This window comes from Herpailurus yagouaroundi, unplaced genomic scaffold (genome assembly GCF_014898765.1).
Source record: "Herpailurus yagouaroundi ecotype Mexico unplaced genomic scaffold, PumYag 530, whole genome shotgun sequence".
In the NCBI taxonomy this organism is placed as follows: Eukaryota; Metazoa; Chordata; class Mammalia; order Carnivora; family Felidae; genus Herpailurus; species Herpailurus yagouaroundi.
The window spans coordinates 4556353-4569035 of record NW_024412747.1 but is presented as its reverse complement, the minus strand read 5'-3'; the positions used below and the strand labels follow the sequence as shown (position 1 = coordinate 4569035).

General features: G+C 47.7%; 1 long non-coding RNA gene and 1 other non-coding gene across 2 annotated transcripts; one reads left to right on the top strand and one right to left on the bottom strand.

Moving 5' to 3' along the window:
* Positions 1–1801: 1801 nt before the first annotated feature.
* Positions 1802–1907, top strand: LOC121023267 (U6 spliceosomal RNA). Its single transcript, XR_005787332.1, has one exon. It is a non-coding gene; the product is annotated as a U6 spliceosomal RNA (small nuclear RNA).
* A 3594-nt stretch (positions 1908–5501) lies between these two features.
* On the bottom strand, positions 5502–11794 carry LOC121023152 (uncharacterized). The gene is made up of 2 exons (XR_005787255.1): positions 7945–11794; positions 5502–6454 (listed from the first exon to the last, which is right to left on the bottom strand). It is a non-coding gene; the product is annotated as an uncharacterized LOC121023152 (long non-coding RNA).
* Positions 11795–12683: the final 889 nt, after the last annotated feature.

The window sequence follows — 12683 nt, the reverse complement described above, 5'->3', positions numbered from 1 at the left end:
CCAAGTTACTTAACCTCTCTCAACCTGTGTGCGCCCCTTGAAAATGAGACTATCAGGGCTTGCCTCATAGGGCTGTTAGAAAAAGATTAAATAGAACATACAGCAGAGCGGCCAGCCTCGTCCAGGGCTCAAAGAAAATACTAATCCGGTTGGCTCTTGTTCTCATTAACCTTCTGACAAAGAGCAGGTTCCACTGAGGAGGTAAGATTCGCGATGCATCCTGAAGGGATTTCACTTATAAAAAAAAAAAGAGGTTGGGGATTTGGTGAAAAGGAAGCATCGTTTGCAAAGATACAGACACATAAAGTTGCACAGCATGTTTGGAAACCAGCAAGGAGTTCAAAGTCGCTGGCCTCAGGGGCGCACGGGAGGGAGAGGCCAAATAAGTGGGTTTGATCCCTGGTGGGAAATTTGGACTTTATCCCGTGGGTGACTGGTCAAATGATGATGGGTTTTGGAATCAAAGAAGTGAATTCTCTCCCACCACACTTCGGGGCAGGCACGGGTTCCTCTTCGGTTATATGAGGACAGTAACATCCACCCCCGAGGGCTGCTGAATGGTTTACATCAAGGTTCAGAAAACTTTTTCTGTAAAGAGGCAGACAGTAAATATTTTAGGATCGGCAGACCACACAGTTTCTGCTGCAACTACTCAACCCTGCCATTGTTGCATGAACACAGCCATTCACAATCCATACAGCAGTGAGTATGATAGTATTCCGATAAAACTTTATTTATAAACCAGGCACTGAGCAACATTCGGCTGCAGGCAGTAGAAAACAAAACTAAAATCCCTAGCACAGCGCCTTGGAGTTCCTTGGAGTTTCTACCCCCTTCCTCCTTTCCACATGCCAACAGGGGACATTCTTCCTAGACCCTTATATCACGTCCAGTGGTTTCAAGGCATTGCTCAACGATTTGAAGATTATAGTGAGTTTCCCCTGATCTCGGCGCTAGAGACTGCGATGCATAAAGATATTTGTTCAACAGAGTGAGAACGGCTTCGCCAGGAGCACTGAGTGAGTAGTCAATCAGGCAGTCAGTCTGAAAGCACTCATTATGCATGCGGTGCTTTGCCCTGCAGTAGAGACGTGAGGGGCACCGAGGCCAGATCCTCACGAATAGAACGCCGTCTGGTGAGAAATTCCCACGTCCCTGTTGCCTGAGTTCCAGTCACAGTTTTACACAGTTTTAGTTGCGTGCAATTTCTTGAAAGTCACGTTTTCCATTTCTTAATCTGTACAATGAAGAAATTCAACTAAGCGGCAGTGTGATTCTGTGTGCGCCACAGAGGCATTCTGGGAGTTGGGGAGGGCTTCCTGGAACCATCTTGAGGGAAGCCATGCCCACGGGCTGGCCTTCTGGGGTCAGGCTGGCATTCCTTGGCGGGTGGGACGACATGAAACCTGGCAGGAGGGGACAACCAGCGACCAGTGCATGAACATCTGTGCCTGGAGGGAGGGGGCCGGGAGGGAGATGCAATAAAATGGCAGAAATGGGTGGGGCCGGTCCAGTGAAGACTCTGGGTAATTTTGCTGTATTAGAAGTAGACTTCCTGGCACATAGTGTAGATCAGGAGTCAAACACTCAATGCCTGCAGGGGCTGGAGACGTAGAAGTGAATCAAGTGGGTAGGATGTAACCAGAGGGAGCCATGGGGATGGGGATGGGAATGGGGCACACTGGTGAGGGCATGCCCTGTCTTAGAGGGGTGGTAGAGCTGGGCTGCAGACGACTGCTTCCACCTGGTCTTAAGGGCCCAGCATGGCAGATCTGGTTTTTTAAAGAATGTCAGAAATTTAGTACTCGCTTTGGCAACACATACACTAAAACTGGAACGATCTAGAGAAGATTAGCCTGGCCCTGCGCAGTGACGATCTGCAAATTCACGAAGTGTTCCAGGTTTTTAAAGACCCCGAGTAGCCAGAGCAATTTTGAAAAAGGAAAGCAAAGCTGGAGGCATCACAATTCCAGACTTCAAGCTATATTACAAAGCTGTTGCAATCGAAACGGTATGGTACCGACACAAGACACATAGATCAATGGTACAGAATAGAGAACCCAGAAATAAACCCGCAATTATGTGGCCAGTTAATCTCTGACAAAACAGGAAAGAATATCCAATGGGAAGGAGCCTCTCCAACAAATGGTGTCGGGGAACACTGGACAGCTGCGTGCAACAGAATGAAGCTGGACCACTTGCTGACATCATACATACAAAAATAAAAGCAGTAATGTCTCTGACATCAGCCAGAGCAACATTTTTCTAGGCGTGTCTCCTGAGGCAAGGGAAATAAAAGCACAAATAAACTATTGGGACTACATCAAAATGAAAAGCTTCTGCACAGCAAAGGAAGCCATCAACAAAACTAAAAAGCAACCTGCTGAATGAGAGATTTTCAAATGACATCACCGATAAAGGGTTAGTATCCAAAATATATAAAGAACGCATACAATTCAACACTCAGAAAACAAATAATCCAGTTAAATATGGGCAAGAAATGAATGGATATTTGTTCAAAGAAGACATCAAGATGGCCAACAGACGTGTGAAAAGATGCTCCACATCACTCATCATCAGGGAAATGCATATCAAAACTACAATGAGATATCAGCTCACACCTATCAGAATGGCTAAAATTAAACACACACACACACACACACACACACACACACACACACACACAAAACAAGTGTTGGTGAAGATGTGGAGAGCCACTATGGGAAACAGTATGGAGCTTCCTCAAAAAGTTAAAAATGGAATTACCCTATGAACTAATGAACACTAATTCAAAGGGATACAGGCACCCCTAAGCTTATAGCAGCATTATTTACAATAGCCAAGTTACGGAAGGAGCCCAAAGTGTCCTTCAATAGATGAGCAGATAAAGAAGATGTGGCATATATATATACAACGGAGTTATTTTTCAGCCATAAAGAAGAACGAAATCTTTCCATTTGCAACAACATGGATGGACCTAGAGAACATCACGCTAAGTGAAATAAGTCAGAGAAACACAAATACCATATGATTTCACTCATATGTGGAATTTAAGAAACAAAACCTGTGAGTAAAGGAAAAAATAGAAATCAAGAAACAGACTCTTAACTATAGAAAACGAACTGATGGTTACGGGGGGGGGGGGATGGGGGAAATAGGTGACGGGGATTAAGGAGGGCACTTGTGAGCACAGGGTGATGTGAGGAATTGTGGAATCACCATATTGCACACCTGAAACTAATGTAACACTATGTTAACTACCCTGGAATTAAAATTTAAAAAGGAGGTCGGACATTTAGATTTGTATGTAGAAGCTCCTGGTTTCAAAAAATTGACTGATTTTTTAAAAAATCAACATCATGCCAGCTAAACAAAACATAGCTGGTTAGATTCTGCCCAAGTTGCCGGTTTGTGACCTTGAGTGTAGATGGTGAGACTGATTTCAGAAAGAGCTGTGGAGAGCCTGCAGAGTTCATGAGCAAAGCTAAATCCAGTCCCAGCCTCTGCAAACAGAGCCCCCTTCAGCATTAGACCAAACTGCAAGCTTCATCTGGAACTAGAGTTAAATTCGAATTTTAAATAAACAAGGGAATACTTTTTTTTTTAGCATAAGTATATCTTGAACATTGTGTGGGACATACTCATACTAAAAAGAAAATATTCGTGGTTTATCTGAAACTCAATTCAAATTTAACCAGGCATCTTGCATTTTTGTTTGGTAAACCTAGCCACTCTCCCTGGAGCCCTACACCAGGCCCCAATGGGGTCACAGTCTCCCAGCTCCTCCCAGGGGCGGGCTCTACTCTCAAGGACATAGGGACACAGTCCGCAGTGCAGATTTTAGAGGAAAAGGGAACCAAGGCAAATGTTTGAACACCTGAACGCCACGGTCACATATGAGGTGATCTATACATACTCACATACATACTACTTTGATGTCAAAGAATGGATATTCTAGAACTATCTCGGCCCCTCTCCAGTTATGTTCTTGGCCCTTTGTGGTTTCCTCGTCTCTTACATGGAGAAGGGAATTCCTATCTCACAGGATTATCACATGGATTAAATGGAAGAAACATAAAAGTGTTATCACACAGCGTCTGACACAAGGCAGATGCACAACAAATGTTTATTGTGTGTTAAATGAAATTCTTCAACCCCAGAATGACTGCATTTCCCCCGTTCCTATCACCACACCAAGACCCATCTACGGAGGGTCCCAAGAAGCTGGGACAGGGGCAACATGTGATTCCACCATCGTGCACAATGTCTCGGGGAACTGGGTGTCGGCCGGGGTGCCGAGCTCCTGGCGACCTGTCAGGATCACAGTTCAGGGGAACAATGAGAGCCCTGGCTTTCTACACTTTAGGGGCTGGAGGCCAAGTGTACGGAATGCTTCTTTGTTTATTGAAATATATTCGACATACAATATTGTGTACGGTTAAGGTGTACAACACGCTGATTTGATATTCCTACATATTGTAATGTGATCGCCATTGTATTTAGCACCTCTATCATGTCACATAATTATGTTTTGGTTTTTTGCGGTAAGGACAATTAAGATATAATCTCTTAGAAAGTCTGATAAATACAATATTGCTGCCTATAGTCACTGTACTGTCTATTAGAGACCCAGGACTTATTTATCTGCTAGTAGTAACCTCGCTCCTATTCCCCCGCCTCACCCCAACCCCTGGGAAGCAAATTTCACTCTATTTGCAGGAGTTTGGCGTTCTTAGATTCCACATATAAGTGATATTATACAGTAGGTGTCTTTCTCTGACTTATCTCGCTCCACATAGTGTCCTCGAGATCCATCCATGTTGTCTCAAATGGTAAGATTTCCTCCTCTCTCATGGATGAATAATATTTGTGTGTGTGTGTGTGTGTGTGTGTGTGTGTGTGTGTGTGTGTGCTCTTTATCCACTCATCTGTTGACAGGCACATAACTTGTTTCCATACCTTGACTATTGTTAATAATATTACAATCAACATGGGGAGTGTATACACCTGATCAATATGCTGTTTTCATTTCTTTGGGGTATATACCCAGAGATGGAACTGCTGAATCATTGTTTTTTTAATTTATTTTTGAGGAATCTCCACAGTGATTGCACCAATTTACATTCCCACCCACAGTGCCCAAGGGTTCCCTTTTCTCCACATCCTCACCAGTACTTGTCCCCTCTTGTCTTCTTGATGCTAGCCGTCCTAATAGGGGTGAGGTGGTGTCTCATTGTGGTTTTGATTTGCTTCCCTGATGAAGAATGATGTTGAGCATCTTTTCACGTACCTGCCGACCATTTGGATGTCTTCTTTGGTAAAACATCTCTTTAGTTCCTCTGCCTATTTTTTAAATCATATCGTTTAGGGGATTTTTTTGTCACTGAGTTGAATGAATTCTTTATAAATTTTGGATATATCAGAGACATGGGTTGCAAACATCTTCTGCCATTCTACAAGTTGTCTTTCCCTGTTGTCGATTGTTTCTTTTGCCGTGCAGAAGCTTTTAAGTTTGAGGCAGTCTTACTTGTTGATTTTTGTTTGTTTGTTTGTTTGTTTGTTTTGCATTTGTGCATATCCAAAAAAGTATTGGCAAGATCAATGTCAAGGAGTTTCTCCCCTATGTTTTCTTCCAGGAATTTTACAGTTTTGGATCTTCTGATCCATTTCAAGTTAATTTCTGTGCATAGTGGAAGATGGAAGTCCAATTTCATCTTTCTGCATGTGTTTATCCACTATTCCCAACACCATCTGTTGAAGACGATCCTTTCCCCATTGGGTGTTCTTGGCTCCCTCATCAAATATTAGTTGACCACATACGTGAGGGTTTACTTCTGAGCTCAGAATCCTTCTTTTTAATTTGTGCTTTGCCACTGTTCCTCAGCACCATGGCATCCGCTGCAGGTAGTGTGGAGACGGTTTCTCATGCACTCAGAGTGTTCTTTGAGGGGCTCAGGGAAACCCAGGAGTAGCTCCAACCACCCTCCCAGCTCTTGAAAGCCACCCTTGAACACAGAACAGCTGGGAAGGTCTTTGAGCATTCCAAGGCCAGAGACAGAACTTGGAACTCAAAGCTCTTCATTTTATCTGAGTCCTTCCCCAGAGTGCTTAGTGGGTGACAAAGGATGTCTGTGCATATGACATAGAGGTGTTGCTGCCACATGTTTATACTGCACACACACACACACACACACACACACACATTTAACGATCTCTGAGGGATTTCATTTTAATCTGCTTTGGAACTAAAGTTATGGTATTAGTCTGGCAGGGCTGTGGCTTAGTCCATTCGGGCTGTTATAACAAAAGTACCATAGACTAGGAGGCTTATTAACCACAAACATTTATTTCCCACAGTTCTGGAAGCTGGGAAACCCAAGATCAAGGCACCAGTAGACTCAGTGTCTGGTGAAAGTCTGCCTCCCAGTTCACAGATGGTGCCTTCTTACTCGGTCTTTACAGGGTTAAAAAAAAAAAAAAAAAAAAAAAAGGTGAGAGCTCTGTGGGGTCTCTTCTGTAAGGCACTAAACCTATTCATGAGGGCTCCACTCTCTTAACCAGATCACCTCCCAAAGCCCCACTTTCTACCACCATCTCATTGAGGGTTAGGTTTTTAACATATGAATTTGGGGGGTCTGGGGTGGGGGGGGAACACAAACATGCAGGCAGTCCACAGCACCGGCTGACCTCTAAGACTTCAAATTCCTGTAAAGGGAAGTAGTCTTTTCATTTCATGGTTAAACATAAGGCTTAAATACTTTAATACTCTTTTCCTGTGGAACTCAACTTCATGGTAGCTCTAAGATAAGAATAATTACACTTGGTATCTGTCTCTGTGTTTTGGGACACCTTGATGTAGTCAAGTTCACCACACTCATACCAGGAGGACCCCCACCCCCCCCCCACCCCCCACCCCCACCAGCCTCCTTGTCCAAAGAAAGGAAATGCCAGAACTCTGAAAACTAGGGTCAAGTCGAGATTTCTAGAAGCCTGACTGGAGGGAAGGGGTGTCTCTGAGACCCCCAGGATCAGCCGTACTGACCCCTGCCAAGCATACCCACCAGGAGGGGGAAGGGCACAGGCGCTTAAAGGGGCATGATGGAAATCAAGCTCTCTCTGCAAGGACATCATCGCCCAGGAGATGAGCCATCCCTGCTCTGTGCTGGATGGCCTGATGAACAGAGTGCAGGTAATGGACTTGATTTCCCTCATTGATATTCTTGGGGGGGGGGGGTTACGGACCCATTAAAGACACATCCCGGTGCTTGATGGAAATGAGCAAGCTACAGAGAACTGGACTTAAGCTGAGGGCTGGTAGGTTTCAGTTTCTTCCTCCTGTTATTTCCTCCCTCTTTCCACAGATGGTTCTTGGGTCTTGAGCACCTCATCCTAGATGCTGGGACCAAAATGACCAAAACAAAGGAGCCACTCTCAGAGCACTCGTTCACTGGGCCACATAGTCCCCCCAAATAATCCCACCGCCTGTAATCCTGGGCCAGCTGCCCGCATGCAGAGGGCCTCGAGGAGCCAGTCCTATACCCCAAGCAACTGGAAAGGAGGATCACATGTCATCCACCAGCTGCCACTCAGGCAGACGGACGAGACGCCTTCCCAGAACTCGGGAAGTCCTCTGATTCGTTAAAGTGAGTAGAACCACAGGTCCTTGAGGTGGACATGTTCTAGAAGTTGGTGAGGCCAGAAAACTGAGGGCACCAGCTGGGAGCCAGGCCTCCCCACTCTCCCTTGGAGCAGACCAGCATCCCAGGCCCTCTATCGAAACAAAGTCGATTTTCCCTGCCTGGCAATTTAATTTATGAGGTTTGTTTTTTTTTTTTTATGGGAATGAGGTGGAGCTGAATGCACACTGAAATGTGCAAATTGCTACAAGAGCTGAGAAACACTAATCTCCCTCCAGCATCTCCAGCGCCATTCTCCTAAAACTACCTGCTTCCAGCGAGGTTCCGTGGGTTCATTACTGCCGCCGGGGGAAACCGCACTGATTTACATCCACTTTCATCGGCTGCAACCAGCCACTGTCAGCCCTGCAGGAACAGGCTTGGGTTAACCTGTTGGCCCCTCTGCAGACAGATGAGAGGGGCGCGGCTTTGCCCCCCACTGGCACCGCCTCCCGCCATGCCTCACACACAGCGACTCAGCCACGGCGATCGGGTTACCTGTCACCTGTACTTCACACATCTGATACTCTTCCCACCTGCTCCTCGCAGCAGCACTGTGAGGCCCCAGGCTCAAGGCCTGCTCTTTAATTTGGCCTGTTTGAAAAGTTCCGTCCGTACCCGGTGAGCTCATCAGCTACCATCAAAACTACCTTTCTTCCCCTCTGAGTACCGGGCTTTTTATAACGGCTGGCTCCAAAGGTAATTTCAAAATCCGGCCGGCTCGTGCAGAAGCCAGCGCAGCCTGTGAGACCGGAGGCCAGGCCCACATGTGAAGGCAGGGTGAGTTACAAAGCAGAGTCCCCTCCTTTTAGGGAAAGCAGAGCTAAGGACTGCTCCGTAGGACTGGCCCCTGGGGCTCTGAAGACCTGAGTCCTTGGTTCTCATATTGCACCGGGTTTGAGAGAGCCGGTTGGCTGTTGGACCCCCTGCGTGCGGAATGGGGCACCTCCTAGGTCTCAGAAAAGGAAGTCTGTAATCCATACGTTGATATGCAAATGTGTGTTTACCCAGGTGAGGTGCATTGTGGGAGACACACCTGGGATAGGTTCCCATTCTTCACTTGATCTTGATTCCAGTATTCCTAATTCACTGGGCTACCCAAAACATGGCTTCAAAAGAAAGTTCTGTTTGCACCGCCCGGCTGGTCTACAAAAGTCTTGCACAGGGCCACGTTTTAACCAAACAACTAATATCATTATGTTTGCATCAGCCTGTGCGGTCGTTAGGTGTTTTAGATCAGAATAAGGGCACATCTAGATAGCACTCGTCCTGGAAAATCCTCAGTGGGGCTGAGTATATTTATAAGTATAATAAGTATTTTATTACTCACTGATGACAGGCCAGATGCTACTGCATTTTCTCTATGAAAGTTGCTGAGCAAGTCTGTATGGATAACCGTGCTGAGGGCCCAGGGATTTGTTCTTTCAGAGCACTTAGCTCCCTCCCTGTGGTTGGCTGTCACAAGCCCTGGAAGGTGGGGTCTGTGCCTCAGTTAGGTTTATATACCTGGGGGTGGGCAGGGGGTCTGGCTCGGTAGGTGCTCAGTAATGGCTGGGGCAGGCGTGAGTGAGTAAAGGTGTTTGTGGATGGGCAAAAGAACAAAGTCTAGCCTGTAGATAGAGCTGGGTCAGGGAGAAAGGCTGCGGCCACGGGTGAACCCCACGGGGTGAGCAGAGTCAGCGGAAGGTGACTGCGGCCTGGTGAGCCATCTGAACATGCAGAATGGAGTCAAGTATCTGCAGAGGCATTTGGCACCGCACGCGGCATATTTTATGACCAGTTTATAGGGATCTTCCTGGAAAAAAAAAAAAGGTTGAGGACTCAGGAAGTGTAAGCAATGAGTCACCTGGTTAGCTAATCGCAGGAGTTACACACACTGGCTTCAGGATAAAGTCCATTCAGGTGTTGTTCAGCGCCCCCACAGCCACCGCAGAGGCCAGCAGCTGGGCTGGGCCCGAGCCCCTCACCGATGTGCACTTCCTTCCAATGCTGCCCTGGTTCCGATCGGGGCCACACACATTCTCAGGTTGCTGATACATCACCTGCTGGCTTGTGCCGCGGCTCACAGTGTGACCAGTGCCCAGGCTTCACGGGGTGTGTGACGGCCGCCGGCACTTGGAGAAGCACAGGACGGAGACCCGCCTGCTCTACGGTGGCCCCACCCATCCCCCAGCTCCCAGTACCACCCACTCCCACCCAGGAGTTGCTGACAAATGCCCTGAGCCAAAATGGAGTCCCCTTTGTGGCCTCAACTTTGTGGCTCCATCACATACCCAATCTTAGACATCCCCAAAGGAGTGCTGTCACCTTCTTCGGCTATCGCCCGGGTAAACAAACACAGCTGCCACCGCCCTTACCCCCTGCAGACTGAAACCGCATCCGGGGCTCCAGGGCGGCCCTTTTGCCCCTACAAACAGCTCTGCGCACGCGCGGAGGCCTACGTCACTCTCACTCATCACCCACAGAGAGGACAGGCGCTCACCGGCGTGGAGACCCCCAGTGCCCCCAAGGTTCACTTAGGGCTCTCGGCTGCATCATCCTATCGGATCCGTGCTTCCTTCCCAAAGCCCAGGGAGGCTCAGGGTCAGTAAATGACTGAGCCAAATCAAGCTCAGCTCTTCTTTTCGAAAAAGGACATTCAAGAGCAGTCAACCACCCTGGGAAAGGGGAGAAAAGATCTGTATGTCTCTTGGGTCCCTGTCAGGTTCTTCTCTTTGACCATTATTAGCTGTGAAGAGGCCTGTGGACCACAACCAAGGACTTATGCTTCTTTGAACCTCCCTAGGATAATTTGAGGTCTCAACTCAACACATTTATCGAGAGGCTACTATTTGCTATACACCGTGCTAGAAAGTGGGTGGTACAAAAGCAGTTCCTGCCTGAGGAAGCGGAGAGCAGCCAAAGAGCAGTCATGACAACAGAGTAATGGGGGAAGTGACAGAGGTCTGCATGCACTTTAGCGGAGCCCCACTGATTGTGTCTCAAGGAAAAATCTGTCTTGGGAGAAAGCTGTGGTGACATTGAGGGTTTTGCAGGATGAATAGGAGCTTGTCAGATGAGAAGTCAGGAGGTGTCCCTGGCAAAGGGACCCCTACCTATCAAGGCCGCAGGCATGACCAGCATGCAAATGCCAGGGAACAGAAGTTGCTCAGTACTTCTAGATCTCAAGTGGCAAGAAATGGGGCCCAGGCGACAGAACCAACTTTGCATGCCCCGACAGGAGTTTGAGCGTGATTCCCACCGAATCAGGAGTCACAGAGGCATTTCTACGGAGGAGCGTGTGGTCAGAGTCCCACTTCCGTTGATCTGGAGAAAGTGTCAAGGGAGAAGAGACGCAAGCAAGCAGACTAATGGATCAGCCACTGCGTGGTCCAGGCAGGAGAGCTGTGGGCCCGGACGGGGGCGGCCGAGCCGATGAGGGGCACTGCTGACTCAAGAGACAGGTGAACTCTGGCCTAGCCGGCCTAGAACCTGGAGGTGAGGCAGAGTCCAGAAAGAGACCAGGTTTCCTGTCGCGGGCCTCTGGACGGGCTGTAGCACCCCTGCCTGACATGGGAAATTCTGGAAGATGCGTGCACTTAAGAGAGGAAGATGGTGAGTTCATTCCTCGCCTTCTTGCATCTGAGGTATCTGTGGGACAATCCTGTGGAGGTGTCCATCGTGCACCTGGAAACGTGAGCATGGAAACAGGTGTCCAGTAAGAAGAGGGCCAGACGAGCATGAGTGCAGATCAGTCCCGCGTTAGCACAGTTAGCTGTGCAGGGACGAAAGAACAGGGTCCTGCAGGGTCACCGAGTACATTCCCTCAGGATGTGAGACAGCCTGGGGAGTGAAGGGTGGGTGCTCCTCAGGTGTGGGGAGGCCAGCCTTGAGGACCAGCTGGCCCTGCAGAGGAAAAGGCAACTCGTTCTCAGTCCTGGAGAGAACTGGACGCAGATGCTCGTGGGAGCAGTAATGCGCTAAGTTGGGACAAAGGGGGACAAGAAGTGGAGAACTAGGTTTTGTTCTCCTTTATGGAAAATGGTTACCTAGGTAACTAAGTGATATTTTTATTTTTTTTTATGTTTTATTTATTTATTTTGAGAGAGACAGAAATAGAGCAAGTGGGGAGGGGCAGAGAGAGAGAGAATCCCTAGCAGGCTCCACACTGTCCGCGCAGAGCCCGATGTGGGGCTCAAACTCACTAAACCGTGAGCTCGTGACCTGTGCCAAAATCAAGAGTCGGGCGCTTGACTGACTGAGCCACCCAGGGGCCCCTAGGGTGATATTTTTTAAATGACCAGGTAAGAGGATCTTTAGAAAGATAAACTCCTTCTGAATGCAACATGGTCAACTCTCTCCATATGATATGTACATGCATTGATTGTATACCCACTCACTACCTGAGGAAAAAGTCCTCGGGTCTTGGCAACACTGAATTATTTCACTAAGATTTATCAAAACCATAAAAACAACAGGTTTCAGCAAGATAAAACCACTGAATATCAAACACCACGTAGACTCTGGCCGACCCTACTTGGAATCGTTGAAATCTATGAACACGTAACATAAATTACCGCTCAGCTGAGAAAAAGGCTTCCCACCTTGGTATCTGTTCCTATAAACACCACCAAACTCGACAACCAAACACAAACTTTAACCTCCCTAAGGAAAAGCGTTTCCCACCACGCGGAGCCAAGTGAAATGCCTTTGGAGACAGAAGTTTGAGGGCATTCTGAAGACTTTGATGTGCCGAGAAATGTCAAGCTTGAAAGAACAAGAGGGGAGAAAAAATCAACATTTCAAGTATTTTAAAGAATCAAGGCATAAATAAAACTGCTCATTTGATCAAGTGGAGATTTACAAAAGCCTGGGTATGTGGGTTGAGTCCCAAGTGGCCAGCCCACAGCCACTAGCTGAGGAGTCCTACAGGAGGTGCAGGGTGTGTGAGGGGGTGTTGGGTCCACATTGTGGGCCCCATCCATCGAACGCCCCCCGCCTCTGCAGAGCACGGTGCAGGCACTCTAT